Source organism: Squalius cephalus, assembly GCF_949319135.1.
Source record: "Squalius cephalus genome assembly, chromosome: 2".
NCBI classification, from domain to species: Eukaryota; Metazoa; Chordata; class Actinopteri; order Cypriniformes; family Leuciscidae; genus Squalius; species Squalius cephalus.
This window is the reverse complement of record NC_137123.1, coordinates 46,590,305-46,606,596: the sequence shown is the minus strand read 5'-3', so window position 1 is coordinate 46,606,596 and position 16,292 is coordinate 46,590,305.

Sequence of the window (16,292 nt, the reverse complement as noted above, 5' to 3'; positions counted from 1 at the left end):
TATAAAAAAGACTCTCACTGGTCACTTAAAGGAGCCGGCTCATAGAACCGACTTGTTCGCGAACGGCACATCAGTACTGTTTCCGTTGATGGTGTTTTATTTACTGTTGGTTACTAGTTTACCAATACCACTGTCATCTGCTCTAACAACTTGATTGAAACGCTCCTACTTCGCATTTGTTTTTGTTTTTTTGCCAACTTTTTCTGCCAAAAAGATTTGATTCACGTTTGGATGGAAACCCAGCTAATGAAGCTGACTACACAATAAATATCGTATTTAGCCGACATAATAACACATTGTTTGGTATAAGATAACTTATAATAAGAGGATTTGCTAACATGCAGAACTCAGCACTGGAGCGGTTTTGAGTGGTGAATGGATTCTAATTTAAACACGTCTGATGGGCCATTGCATTCAAGAAATCAACTGATATGTTTGTGATTGGCTACATTGCTTAACACTGCAACACTTGGTTAACATTCTAAGTAGAGAAAAAGATACAATAATAAAAAAGTCATTTAGACATCTCTAGGTTGTAAACATTACACTTTTTTTTTTTTTTTTTTTTATTAAAATGCACATAATAAATTACAGTATTGAACAGTCTGTATGTTATTACAATGCCAGTTTTTGTACATTTTAAAAATATTAAGTTACCTAGTTTTAATTTACACTGTAACAAATTCACAAAAGATCAACCTAAATTAAAGACATGGGTCTTATTTATAATTCATAAGTCTTTAAATGTATAGTCAAAATTTAAATGATGTATATTTGCAACAGTGTTAGAATGCCCTTTACATTTCCCAGAGGTATAGCCATGACTGGTAGCCTGTGTTTGTGCATGTGTGTGTGTGTGTGTGTGTGTGTGTGTGTGTGTGTGCGTGTGTGTGTGTGTGTGTGTGTGATCTGCCTTTGATTAATGATCTCACTGTCTGATTGAAAGCTGGCTTGTCTCACAACATTTCCCGGCCAGCCAGATGTGTTTTATGCTTTACAGTTGTTTAAGAAAATACAATAAACTCTTATTAAGCTCCAAAACTGTTATGACTGCACTATATTAAACCTGACAATATAATCTGGTATATCTATTTCATACCTACCAACTAGAGAGAAATTAGACTTCTTATGTACCGTTTTAATAATAGTATATGACAATTCACTGGTTACAAGCTGTGCAAATTTCAGGCAGTTTTATTATGAAACTCTCCAACTTTTTTATCTCTCTTCTCAGTCAATCCATTCAACAACAACACAAAATAAATAAATAAGTAAAAGAAAGAAATAATAATAATAAAAAATTCCACCCACTAATGGCCAGGAACATAGTCCTGGATGAGTTATAAAAAGAGGTCTGGATTGAAATGCCTCTTTTGACTGTCAAGGACACATTTTATTGTGAATTATTAAACTGAATTATGGCTTGAACATGCTGGAGTGAGCTGAAAAAAATATAACTATTGGTCTCAGTAAGATGACATGACAAAAATATATTATCTGACCCATGTCTGCAACTATGTATGTTGTCATATGTAAGGCATAGTCAAGACTGGAAAAAAAAAAAAAAAAAAAATTTAGGATGATTCAGACAATACAAATATCTTGTGGTTTTGCTCTAACTGTGACTTGGAAAGGTCTGAATCACAAAATACATTTAAATAAATAGATTATATATCATTCTTTTCAGCTTATCAAACCATTGGAAACAAATGTTACAAGGCAGTATTCGCACTATTAAGTTGTGGTTTTGCTCAGTGCCATGTGATTTTCTATAATTTTGGCAGAAAAAGAGTATGTTCACCACCAGCGTTTTAGTGCAGGCTGGAACAAACCAGATTCAACCCTCTATATGCTGCTGACAGAATTAGAGAATAGATTTTTAGTGATAACTTTTAACCTGTAAAATACAGACTGTGAGCTACAAGGTTGTTAATCAATGGTAAATGCTTTTGTTGAAGCCATCTGTTTGCATTATTTCAACTTATTTTTTAAATAATCATTTTAAACAGTGGAATTCCAGGTGAAAAACTACATTACCCTAGCCTGACGTCGTCATACTCAGATTCTAGTCAGAATACGAGTCTGATACTGCTCCATTGGGCTGTGATTATGGGGCATGTTTCAACCAAACAAGGAAAGAAAATGCCTCTGCAGTCAATTGGATAGACCTACAACCAGTCAGAGCAAGGAAGGACGTAGGAAGGACGGCAAAAACATCTTTCCGATCGACAAATGCCTTGATTGCGGTTCTCTATTCCTCTTTTAAAATGAATGTCGATATCTTCTATAATAGACGCGGTGGCGGAATCGACACATCTCAATTCTCCAGCGGCAACTATCTTTGTTGTAAACGAATTCAACCCAAGAGCTCTTTGGTGACGTAGATGATTACGTTACTGGTGATCATCTGTCCATCATCGTATAATGCCCGCCCTGACAATTTGATTGGTCCAAACAGCTCTGGTTCGAGCATAGTTGCTCTACAACGGATCAAGTCCAGACCAAACTTCCCGACCTCAAATGTTGTGGGCAAGGCTAAGTTCGGCTGGCATCCAGGCTAACTTTACCCATAATTCTGCAAAATAATCTCCACCAATCAGAGAATTGAAACAAGCAAATTGCACCAAAAGAACAGGCGTTTTCGGCTTGAAGTGGCTCTGCGCAGACCGACTGGTCTATGACATCAAAGTATCACGAGAGTGATTCAAAAGCATACGAGCTTATACACTGATCAGCCTGCGCAGCGCTACTTCAAGCCGAACACACCTAAAATTGTAGTGCCTACTCACTCCAATGAAGCCCTGCGAATTACGTAATAGGTTTAGGTCTAGGCTTAGGTTTAAGTTTAATCAACATATTTAAATAAATATTTTTCTCCTTCTTTTTCATTTATGTAATTTGCAATGCTTCTTGGGATTGTAGTACACAGTCTTGTACATACCTTTGTCTTTTTGAACAGTTTGTCAAATCAAAGTTTAATTCACCTCATAGCTGGTAGTTTATGGCTTTTTTTAACTCTTTAACAAAAATCCCTATGGGGAAAATGCTTTCGGAACTAAGGTTGCTGAGAAAGTGGCATGCTAGCATGCTAAGTGGTGTTAGTAGCATACTAACACTGTAGCAGAGATTTTGTTGGAATGCACCAATATATATGTTCATGAACAAGATGAAATGTCATTAAAACAACAAAATTGAAGGAAGAATAATTCGGTAATTATTCATTAGAATATTTTATTACTGTTCTGGCACACACTGATATTCTGAGTTTATATGAATTTGCATCATTGCATCATTCACCCATCCATCCATGTTCTATTTATTTTGAATCATTTATAAATGATTCCTGTAATTTAAAAGCAATCAAAAACTTTGTTTTTTCTCTTTCAGACATCTGGTTTCAACCATTCAGAAACTTGGTTTAGGCAGTGAGTAGCATATTATTCACTCCCTAATTATTGTGTGCTATGATTCAAAGCATTTGATGAGTATAGGCTCCCATATATTGTTCTTATAACTTAGATTCAAGGAAATTAGTTCAATTAAATGCGACATTGATGGATATGTGCCGTTAGATGCAAAGAACCTGAAGCAATAAAAAATATCTGCATGAAAGAAAAACAAAAAAACATTGTGTACACAAAGTAAACCTAAAGGCAAGGAGGAAATTACTGTTACTCAAGCATTTGAGACAATAGCACACAAAATCATCATCATTCCTGTAATCTATCGTTCAAAAATTTGGGGTCCACATGGTTTAAAAAAATAAAATAAAATAATAATAATAATATTTTATTCAGCAATAACAAATTACTTTGTTACTAATAAAAAAATATATTTCAAATAAATGAAAACAAATAAAACAAATAAATCAATAAATAAGCAAAACACTGATGATAATAATAAGAAATGTTACTTGAGCAGTACCAAATCAGCATATAAGAATGATCATGTGACACTGAAGACTGGAGTAATGACTGCTGAAAATTCTTTTAAAATATATTAAAATAAAAACAGCTATTTTGAATTGTAATAATTTCTCACATTATAACAGTTTTTTGATTAAATAAATCCAACATTGTTGAGCATAAGAGACACACTTTTTTGTTGCAGAGTACCACTGCTTACATTGAAAAGCAATGTTAAAGCCTGTATGATTTTCATAATTGGATCCACTGAGGACTTCTTTGCACCAAGGTATCCCATCATAAATACTGTACAGTGTAACCGAGGTGTTTGAAACATGATCCCATTGCAGCACAAGGTTCATTGCCCACTGCTAACCTGTGCCAAAGGTCTGACTACATGTTCCAAGGCTCTGTTTAGTCCTGAAGTCTTTTTACAGAATATTTTGTGTATCTTTATTGATTCCAGGCATGACTACATTTGAGCAATCCACGTTTGCAGAAATTAAGATTAATGTTGTGAACATGCTCTGAACCTCATGGTATCTCTTTTTGTGTTTGTGTTGATAAATATTCTAAATAAATATTCTAAATATTGATAAAAAAGTTCACTTTTTAGTATGAAAATAATTTTCCATTGCTTAATGGAAAATTAATTTACAGCAGGAGTCCTGGTTTATGAACCAAATCAAATTCATTTTATGATCAAAGTTGTTTTCTATCATAAGATTTATTGGTTGAACAGTGGTTTCTGTTGCTAAATTTACTTACTAAGTCAAGAAATATATGAAGTTATATTTATTGGTTATTGAGGAACAAAGAAAAATCTGGGTTTCTGCGTGAGGTCGCAAAACCATGCTTATGTAACACAGTGCATGTGTAACCAATCAAAAAATGAACTTTCTCTCTATATAGTCAGGGCTCTGGAGCATGTGGGAAATTAAGCCCTCGTTTCACCCTCTCTTTTCGTTTAAGTCAGAAGCTATTAATGATTAAGTGCACCATGAATTGCTTACGATAACAGTGTCCTTCCTTTCAAATGCAGCTTTTTGCTTACAATAGCACATGGTACTTCAAACGAAACCCCTATGCTGCATTTGCATCAGTGATTAAACCCGGCCCAGCTGCGGTCTGATGCCTCTGCATGCCTTGGGAAGATGAAACTTGCTCCTCATTCTGCATCAGGTACCAATTGGGATCTGGCAAACCACAGGAGAACTGGAACAACTTGACCTATACTGTATAGAGTCTGTGACCCTCCACAGAACATAACATATGGATTGTTTCCTGCTTAATTTAGGCATTGTGGGCCAGTGCACTCATTACCCTTGTCAGTCACACTCCAGCATACTGCTCAGCCCAGCAGGCCATTTGAACTGTGGACTGCCGGGGTGTAAATCAAAAGCTTGCTGGCCTTGACCTGGTGACCGCCCTGGTTGAAATGCATTCCGACTGCTAAAAGACTGGAGTAAATGGGTCAGTCTAGGAATCCCAGTGTGCACAGAACTAGAATGAAAAATGTTTGTGATAAACCTTCCCAAATTCTCTGGTATTTGTACGGTAAGTGGTATTTTAGCATGCACAGACATTAAAAAATGCATTATTTATAAATTGACAGCCTCTGAAACGTAAGAATTTTACATATGAATAACTTAAACAATTTAAATATACAAATGTTTACGAATTCTTATTCTCACATTTTATGCCTATAGTTTTATATTGTTGAGAAGGAGGTTTAGGGTAGAGTGGGGTAAGGGGATTGAAAATACCCTTGTGAAAAATAAAACACTTTACAACATTTACTTTATTTAAATAGAGTATGTATTATAATAAAATGTAAAGAATAAAATTAAATGCAAACTTAATGTAATGTTTTTGGACATTTTTGTAAATTGCAATGAAATGAAATGAAAAAAATATTATTGTTTAAATTCATATTAAATGCATTTAGCTGAACTTTAGACTGTTTTTTTTAAACCCACTGACTCTTCTACAAAACATTCAGATTATTATGTAATTTCATAATTACTACTTTTGTCTTTGAAACATGGTTAAAGTGTACTGCTGAATGTCTTGACAAACATTTATGGTAACTAAAATATACTTTAATGTAATTTCTATTGAAACTTGTATGTCATGCATTTAAAAACATAAAAACATTATTAATGTACAACGTTGTAATTGTACATTAATAATGAAGTTGCAATTTAGTACATGAAAACATACTTGTCCAATTTCACAAACAAGGCTTAAGCCTAGTCCCAGACTAAAGATTTAGATTTTGTTGACTAAACTCATCATATAGCTACTTCTGGAGAAAATATCTATTAACCTGTTAATAGCAATTATATTAAGGTTTGAAAATGCAATACAGACACAGATTTAACTGCTGTGACATATAACATGTCTTTATTTATCTTAAAATTATATATTATAAAACCACTTGTCATAAAGAAACAAGAACATGGTCTTTTTAATGAATGATATATGCATTATTTATAACAACCTCCATACAACATTCCTATTCCTTTCAAGCAGACATATTTATTTGAATAAATTAAATATAGAGATAAAAATCCTTATTAAAGTTATAAAATAACTTTGTGTGTCAGCGCCCAGGAAGAAGCGACACTCCTAGTGGAGTGGGCTCTCAACCCGAGCGGGCAGGGCACGCCTTGGGCTTCGTAAGCCAAGGCGATGACATCCACTATCCAGTAGGCCATCCTCTGTTTGGAGACAGCCTTTCCCTTCTGCTGGCCTCCGTAACAGACGAAGAGCTGATCTGAGGTCCTGAGGCTTTGCGTTCTGTCCACGTACAGACGCAGAGCGCGAATGGGACAGAGAAAAGCCAGGGCTGGGTCTGCCTCCTCCGAAGGCAGCGCTTGCAGGTTCACTACCTGGTCCTGGAAGGGATTGGTAGGAACCTTGGGCACGTATCCGGGCCGGGGTCTCAGGATCACGTGAGAGTTAGCCGGGCCGAATTCCAGGCATGATTCGTCAACCAAAAATGCATGCAGGTCCCCTACCCTCTTGATGGAGGCCAATGCAAGCAGGAGTACTGTCTTACAGGACAGAATTTTTAACTCAGCTGATTGCAAAGGCTCAAAGGGTGGTCTCTGAAGTGCCGAAAGGACCAGAGACAAATCACAAGAGGGTATAGAGAGTGGGCGAGGCGGATTTAGTCTCCAAGCCCCCCTCAGGATGATCAGGTCGTGCTTTCCCAGCGACTTACCTTCAACTGCATCGTGATGTGCGGTGTTGGCGGCAACATACACTTCAAGGGTGGAGGGAGGAAAGCACGGCTCTGATCGAGCATGTTCAGGGGTTCTACTCGTGAGAAGAACACCACTCCACGAACAGGTTCCACTTCAACGCATAGAGGCATCTCATAGAGGGGGCTCTAGCGGAAGTGATAGTGTCAACTACTGCTTGGGGTAGGTCACCTAGAACCTCCGCGTCCCGTCCAGGGACCAGATATGGAGTTTTCAGAGGTCCGGACGTGGTTGCCATAGGGTGCCTAGTCTCTGAGAGAGCAGGTCCTCTCTCAGAGGAATGGGCCAGGGAGGGGCTGTCGTGAGGAGCACTAGTCCTGGGAACCAGGTTCGGTTGGGCCAATACGGCGCAATGAACAAGACCTGCTCCACGTCTGTGCAAGAAGGCTCAATGGGGGAAACGCATATTTGCGTAGACCCTAGGGCCAGCTGTGTGCCAGTGTGTCCGTGCCGAGGGTCCCCTCGGTCAGGGAGAAAAACAGCTGGCAGTGCGACGTGTCCAGGGCGGCAAACAGATCTATCTGTGCGGTCCCGAAGCGCCGCCAAATCAGCTGGACCACCTGGGGGTGGAGTCGCCATTCTCCCGGTAGTACCTGCTGCCATGATAGGCGCCCATTCTGGATCGGACTCTGGCAATGCTATACTCCCTGAAGGTGGTAACACAGCCGAATCCTCATCTCCAGAGGACTGAAGCTCCCACTCCGATGCTGCGACCGACATCTGATCGTCAGGAGGAGCCCCAAAAGACACGACTGGTCGTTCATGAGAAGGACCAGTACGCTCTTTTGGAAGCTCCAGCGGCGGCCGCGTTTGTGAGGCATGAGGGGCCCACGGAGATTGCCTCAGCGGGGAAGCCCTCACGGTAATCCTCAGATCACCCTGGCTAAGCACCGAAGTAGGCCTATAATAGGCGATGCAGAATAGACACTAGATCGGGGCATAGGCGAAGGGACTGCACCTCCCTTGAGGTAATCGAGTCTCGATCTTAACGCGGCCATAGTAATACTCCCTCAATGGGAACATAAACTATTCACAAAAGCTGCCTCAGCTTGCTGAATCCCCAAACACGAGAGGCAACTATTGTAGCCGTCTGCTGGCGCCAGGGAATGACCGCAATCAGAAACGCACAGGCGGAATGACATCCTGAAAAGGACGCAGTGTCACGCCTCTGTGTTGCTCTTTTATGAAGAAAAAATTAAATAAAAAATAGTCTTTCCACAAACTCTCACAGTGCTAAGGCACCCAGGGAATGGCCGCTGTGTAATGTGTAATGAGGGAAATGCCCACCGAACCGACACAAGCTCTTGCTGTAAAAACAGCAATTGTTGAACATAGAAATGTTTGTGACCACTCGCTGCACTCGTGATCCCAATTATGTCGTCACGTCGACGTTACGTCGAACGTGCACGACTGATAGGGAACTAATCCATATGAATTGAGTGGTTTAGTTCAAATTTTCTGAAGAGACTCGATTGCTTTAATTCAATTCAATTCAAATTTATTTGTATAGCGCTTTTCACAATACATATTGTTTCAAAGCAGCTTTACAGAAAGTGCATTTCAGAAATGTACATAGAGAAATACAGTTAGTTAATCATGTATTGATTTAGGGCATAAACATCGCCAGCGTCGAGTCGTCTCTTCACAGGCGCCGAGTCGTCTCTGCACGGGTGTTGGAGAATCTGTAGTTTCCATGAGAGGCTGGATACAAACTGGAGCTGACGATCTGTATTTACCTCGGGACTAGCGTCCCGAGATAACAACAGAAAAGCAGATGGGAAATAATTAGCGTAGCTGCTGTTCGCAATATTAATGCATTCAATCTGATTCAACTGTAGTATAAAATGTAAGTATTATGTGAATGCCTGGCTGAAGAGATGCGTCTTTAATCTAGTTTTAAACTGGGACAGCGAGTCTGAGCCTCGAACAATATCAGGAAGGCCATTCCAGAGTTTAGGAGCTAAATGTGAAAACGCTCTCCCTCCTTTAGTGGACTTAGATATCCTAGGAATGACCAGAAGCCTCGAATTTAGTGATCTTAAAGAGCGCGATGGATTGTAGGGCGATAGAAGTTCCGTTAAATACACGGGAGCTAAACCATTTAGGGCTTTATAGGTCAGTAGCAATACTTTGTAATTGATACGGAACTTTATAGGTAACCAATGTAGAGACGACAGAATTGGTGTTATATGATCGTATTTTCTTGATCTAGTAAGAACTCTAGCGGCGGCATTTTGGACTAACTGTAGCTTGTTTATTGAGGATGCAGGACAACCAGCTAATAAAGCATTACAGTAATCTAGTCTCGAGGTCATGAATGCATGAACTAACTTTTCTGCATCAGAAACAGATAGCATGTTACGTAGCTTAGCAATGTTTCTAAGGTGGAAAAAGGCTGTTCTTGTAACATATGAAATATGATTTTCAAAAGACAAGTTGCGGTCTAATATAACACCCAGGTCTTTTACTGTAGAGGATAAAGTAACAGGACACCCTTCTAAATTAAAGTTGTATTGTAAGAGGTTTTGTGGGCAGTTTTTTGGACTAATAAGTAATACCTCCGTTTTATCTGAATTTAATAGCAGAAAATTACATGTCATCCAGTATTTTATATCTTTAACACACTCTGTTAATTTAGATAATTTAGCGTTTTCATCTGGTCATGATGAAATATATAATTGAGTGTCATCAGCATAACAGTGGAAATTAATTCCATGTTTTCTTATAATATTACCAAGTGGCAGCATATATATTGAGAATAGCAGAGGGCCTAACACAGATCCTTGCGGTACACCGTAGTTTACTGACGTTATCTTCGATTTTTCCCCATTTACGCAGACAAAATGGTAACGGTCTGATAAGTATGATCTGAACCAGCTTAATGCCTGTCCCTGAACACCAGTGTAGTTTTGTAGTCGGTCTAAGAGTATTGTGTGATCTATAGTATCGAACGCAGCACTAAGATCAAGTAAAACTAGTATTGAGATACAGCCTTGGTCAGAAGCTAAAAGTAAATCATTTGTGATTTTAACGAGCGCAGTTTCTGTGCTATGATGCGGTCTGAATCCAGACTGAAACTTTTCATAGATATCATTTTCTTGCAAGAAAGAGCACAGTTGAGCGGACACAACTTTTTCTAGTATTTTAGACATAAATGGAAGATTTGAAATGGGTCTGTAATTTGCTAGGTTATTATGATCTAATTGTGGTTTCTTAATAAGAGGTTTTATAACTGCCAACTTGAATATTCTTGGAACATGACCTAAGGATAAAGACGAGTTAATAATATTGAGAAGAGGCTCTTCCACTACAGGTAACACTTCTTTCAATAGTTTAGTTGGTATTGGATCTAATAAACACGTTGTTGGTTTAGATGCAATGATAAGTTTATTTAACTCTTCCTGTCCTATAGTTGCAAAGCACTGTAATTGTTCTTGCGGGGTGATAATTGAGGCTGAATCATAAGACACCATTAAAGATTGTACATTTACAATTGTGTTTCTGATGCTTTCTATTTTCTCAGTGAAGAAATTCATAAAATCATTACTACTACACTGTAACGGAATATTTTGCTCCGGTAACGTCTGTTTATTTGTTAGTCTAGCGACGGTGTTAAATAAAAACCTAGGATTATTTTGGTTGTTTTCTATTAGTTTGCGGAGATGCTCAGCCCTGGCTGCTTTTAGGGCCTTTTTATAACGTGACATACTGTCTTTCCATGCGATTCTAAAGACCTCTAGATTAGTTTGTTTCCATTTACGCTCTAAATTACGAGTTTCTCTCTTTAGAACATGCGTAACACTGTTGTACCATGGTGCTTTAGTTTTCTCTCTAACCTTTTTTAATCTAATTGGTGCAACGATGTCTAATGTACTAGAGAAAATGGTGCTCATAGTGCTAGTCATTTCCTCTAGTTCATCTGTTTGTTTGGGTTCACTGAGCAGCTGAGATAGATCAGGTAAGCTATTTGAGAAATGATCTATAGTTGTTGGAAGGATTTGGTCGATAACGCGGCGCAACATGACAAATTTCAGCGGTACGTAGTATGCAAGTGACCATGTAATGGTCAGTGACTTCATCACTTTGCGGTATAATATCTATATCGGTTGGATCGGCTCCATGTGATATAATTAAATCTAGCGTATGATTAAGACGATGAGTGGGACCAGTTATGTTTTGCTTGACCCCAAAGGAGTTTAATAAATCTGTAAACGCAGCCCCTAAAGCATCATTTGGATTATCTACGTGTATGTTAAAATCTCCAACAATTAATGCTTTATCGACATTGACCAAAAGATCTGAGAGAAAGTCTGCAAACTCTTTTAGGAAATCAGCGTAAGGCCCTGGCGGTCTATATACAGTAGCCAAGGCTAGAGATAATATGGATTTCTTTCTTACATCTAAGAGAGTAACATTTAGCACAAGTACTTCAAACGAATTAAACATGTGACCTGTTTTCTGAGTAACAGTAAGAATATCTTTATAGATTATAGCAACACCACCGCCACGACCAATCAGACGGGGCTCATGCTTGTAACAGTATCCAGGAGGAGTAGACTCATTAAGACCGAAATAATCATTTGGTTTAAGCCAGGTTTCAGTAAGGCAAAGTACATCGAAACTATTATCTGTGACCATTTCATTTACAATAACCGCCTTAGGTGTAAGCGATCTGATGTTTAAAAGACCTAGCTTTATAAATTGTTTTTGTTCACTAATATTGAGATTTTCTGGTTTAATCACAATTAGATTTTTCTTAGATCCTGCAGTAGATTTATTATTTGATCTCACTAAACGAGGAATAGACACAGTTTCATGTTCTACATTGGTACTTATATCAATTAAGTTTGGACAGCAAAGAGTGTGATTTGGACTTTGACTTAATAGTCATATGGTGTGTAGCGTCTTGGAGATGTTGTCCGACAGAAGAGCCGCTCCGATTCTGCTGGGGTGAAGGCCATCAGCTCGGAAGAGCCTAGGTCGCTCCCAGAAAAGATTCCAATTATTTACAAAGAGCAGTCTCTGTTCATTACACCATGACATTAACCATTCATTTAGAGCAAATAATCTACTGAACCTTTCGTGTCCTAGTCGGTAGGTGGGAAGCGGTCCAGACACGATAATCGTGGTTTCAGGCGATGTACTGCGTACCGTCTCGATCAGGCTCCTGTAGTCCTTCTTCAGAACCTCCGACTGCCGTAGCCTGATGTCGTTCGTTCCCGCGTGCAGCACGACAGCTCCGACGGGCTCGTCACCGTTCAGAATCCCGGGAACCTGTGCAGCGACATCGAGAACACGAGCACCAGGAAAGCAGTGAGTGCGAACCTTACCTTTACCTATGGTAGCACGGACATGCCGGACGATGGAACTGCCGATGATCACAGCGTCGCATTCCGTCTCGCGTAGAGGGGAGAAGCGGTTCCGGGTGGAGATCTCGAAGGCCGGGAGGGGCGGAGAGGTCCTAGCTCTGGTCCTGGCCCGCGTCTTCCGCTGTGGAATCACCCAGGGTCCATGTTGTTGTGTCGGTGCCGGAGTGAATGAAACCAGGGATGATCGCATCCTGGGCAGAGAAACACATGGAGTAGACGAGGTCGGAGTCAAAAGGTTACTAACCACTGACTTGTGAGCATCGGCGCGTGATGTTTCAAGCGCGAAACGTCGATCTCGTAGCTCAGCCTGTCTCTCTAGTAGGTCGCGGATCTGCTTCTCCACGGATTCCAGCTCTAACTGCACAGAATGCAGCTCGAAGGTGTCCTCACTTGCACTCAAAGGTAACGTTAGACACACATCCGTTATATTCGCCATTATAGCAGATGTGCTATAATGGCGAATTATAGCTTTCAGTGATACGGGTGTAAATAAGTCGATCGATAGGCGCGACCACGCGTGTAATGCTAGCGGGCTAAGGCTAGTAGCGGAAGTTCGAAAGGTTGGATATATGTAGCGATATCAGAGCAATCCGATTGTTTTTTAAGGAGAATAGTATTCCAGATATGTTCACACGCTATAAAAATGAAAAAGTTCGTTTGTAAAAGAGTGTAAAGAAGAAAAACAAGGTTTCTGAATTAATTCGACGGAGCTCCAAACACAACAATGCACTCAGTCGCGACGCATGCGCAGTGTCAAACAGTGTTATATGTTATGCTTGTTATGCTATGTTATGCATCTTTATATGATGAACAGATTTAATTTATTATTTTATTTACATGTACACATGTACATGAACAGCAATAAATAGTATGTGTAAATAAGCATAAATGCCATGGAACTGCTGTTCCCCGCAGTGTAATGGCTTTTGTTGATGTTCAAAGAAATCAACTTGCAATTGATCTTTCTTTCTTTTTTTCTTTTTTATCAGTGCAAAGAAATGCAAGTAGTGCCAGTGCATCAGATGGCGAGATTGAAAAGTTCATCAAAAGATGGCTGCAGCTCACTTCGGACAGAGAAGGGAGAAGAAAAGAGCACATATGGATGTTAATTCATGGTGTATTAAGTGGGGATGCCATGAAAATAAGGGGTGTTAGGGTCAAACCCTTAGTCTTTGTAAAGTTGACAAATTATTCAAAGCTATGTTTTTATATAAAAACTGGAAGGAGTCTTTAATACACACTTTAAAAGTTGTACTGAACACACCAAGAGTAAGTGCAAGTATATTTTTTATTTAGCAAACAAGACTCAGACCAGTATCAGCATGATTGTGGCCCAGAGCCGGCAGTGTCAGCTCAGTGTCAGTACCCAGTCTCGGACAAATACCGGCTAAGTGTACCATATTTGTTGCCATGATTGTGGCCCATTGCCAGCAGTGTTGTCTCAGTTTTAGTACTGGCCCAATACTGGAAGTTTTGGCAGCCGGACTCGGGCCAGTGTATTTGGACTGATTCTGGGGCGTCATTCATCCTGCATCCATCCTGAGTCTGTCAACCGCAACCGGGCCAAGTTATTTCTTCCGGCCTGCCGGATCTGGGCCATTATTGGGTCGAACTGTTTTGCCTACCTGGGTAGTTTTTCCCTAGTTTACAAGACTACTGTAGTGCATGGGAACAAAACTTCTACAGTTCAAACAAGTAATTAACTGATTATAGTAACTTATTATAGTAACTGATTATAGTAACTGATTATACTGTCTATTATTAACTGACAGTATATGTACGTGACGTGAGAGGACGCTGGCGTTGTTTGTTCGCCGCTTCTCCGTCCAAAAGTCTATCCCTATGCTAAAACTGGCATTATCGTTTCAACTTTACTGACCACGATTGTCAACTGTAATCCAGTACCTCTCCATCTGTACATGGATTATATCAATTTGGATGTCAACTTACCTGCCATCAGCTTCAACGGCTTCTACCATTGACCAACACCACCAGCACTCACGTTGCTGCCATCCGGATTTCTCCGTGGTAACACCACCGCCACCGGCAGCTCATCTCTGGGTAACTCCACAAACTTTTGCCCTTCTCAACGGGAAACGCTAGCTGGCTCAGCTAACGCCATTTTAAATCGCCCGCTGCCTGCCTGACGCTTACATCCTGGATTTCCTCACCACTTCATCTTCTTCTCCAGCACTGCTACTGCGTGGTAGACCCCTGGACAGTCTGCTGCTGTCCGGGTGCAGTTAGGCTTCGTTGCCTGGGACTGCTGCCTCCAGTTAGAATCTGCTAGCCGCTACTAAGTCAGTAGGAGGCTAGCTAACGTTACCGAATGACAGTGTTGGCTTCGGCAGCTTCGGCTACTTGACAGTGGCTTACACAGTCGACCTCTCAATACCTGTCTCCTCTGCTCATCATCCACGTTCACCAAGCTTCGTCCACCGTGGCTTTCAGTCAGTTTTGCCGACTGACCTGTCGTGTCGAAACTTTCCCATCAGCTAACGTGTGACTGTAGTCTTCACCCTTACCAGCTAACTATGTCATTTACATACTCTATATTACAACTGTACAAGCTGAATACCCCTATATCTCCATTCTGTATTTCCATCATAAAAAAAACTCGGTCTTCTACGTCGCCCCCGCTACATCCATCGAAGCTCCCGTAGAAAGATTGTTTACTCGGGGTTCAACCACAACATTCCGTCCATCTGGTCCAACGCTTACCCTGTCGCTTCCTGCTTACGTCATCACAACAAACAGCATGTGCGCTCCGCCTGCCTACAAACACTAGTCAAATCCGATCAGATTATACAAAACCAACCACTCCTCAGATTAGCCCTTTTTAACACCCGCTCTCTCAGCAACAAAGGCTCCATTCTCAGTGAATTTATTTTGGACAATAATCTGGATTTCCTCTGCTTAACCGAAACTTGGCAAAAACCACTTGAATACTTCTCTCTCAAACCCATGAACACAATCTCCAACTCCTTCACCACCACTAAGTGCGACTTGTTCCTCTCCTTCTTCAAAACCAAGAGCCCATAGCACCCCCTACCCAACCCCTGGACCTCCACCACCCTCCCCTCCATCCCACTCTCTCTCTTCATTCTCTCCAATCACTGAAACTGAAGTATCAACCGTAATCTCCAGCATGAAGTCCTCAACCTCTCCGCTTGATCCTATTCCCACATTTCTTACCAAGGTTTGCCTCCCCTCACTTTCCCCCCTCATCACCAACATAATCAACTCCTCTCTGGCCTCTGGTATTGTCCCCTCACCGCTCAAGCTTGCTGCCATCACCCCCATATTGAAAAAACCTGGTTTGGACCCAGACATTCCCAACAGCTACCGTCCCATCTCAAACCTCCCATTTCTGTCCAAAATCCTGGAGCGCGCTGTTGCAACTCAACTTCAAACATACCTCAACTCCAATAATCTATATGAAGCATTCCAATCTGGCTTCTGCTCTAAACACAGCACCGAAACTGCCCTCCTCAAAATCACCAACGACATTCTGCTTGCTGCCGACTCTGGTCTCCTCACCATCCTCATCCTCCTAGACCTCAGTGCAGCCTTTGACACCATCAAACACTACATCCTCCTTTCACGCCTTCAGCACCTAATTGGAATAACTGGCTCCGTCCTAACCTGGTTCACCTCCTATCTCTCTGACAGACACCATTATATCTCTATAAACAACTGCACGTCTTCTACCACTCCAGTCACTCATGGTGTCCCCCAGGGTTCAGTTC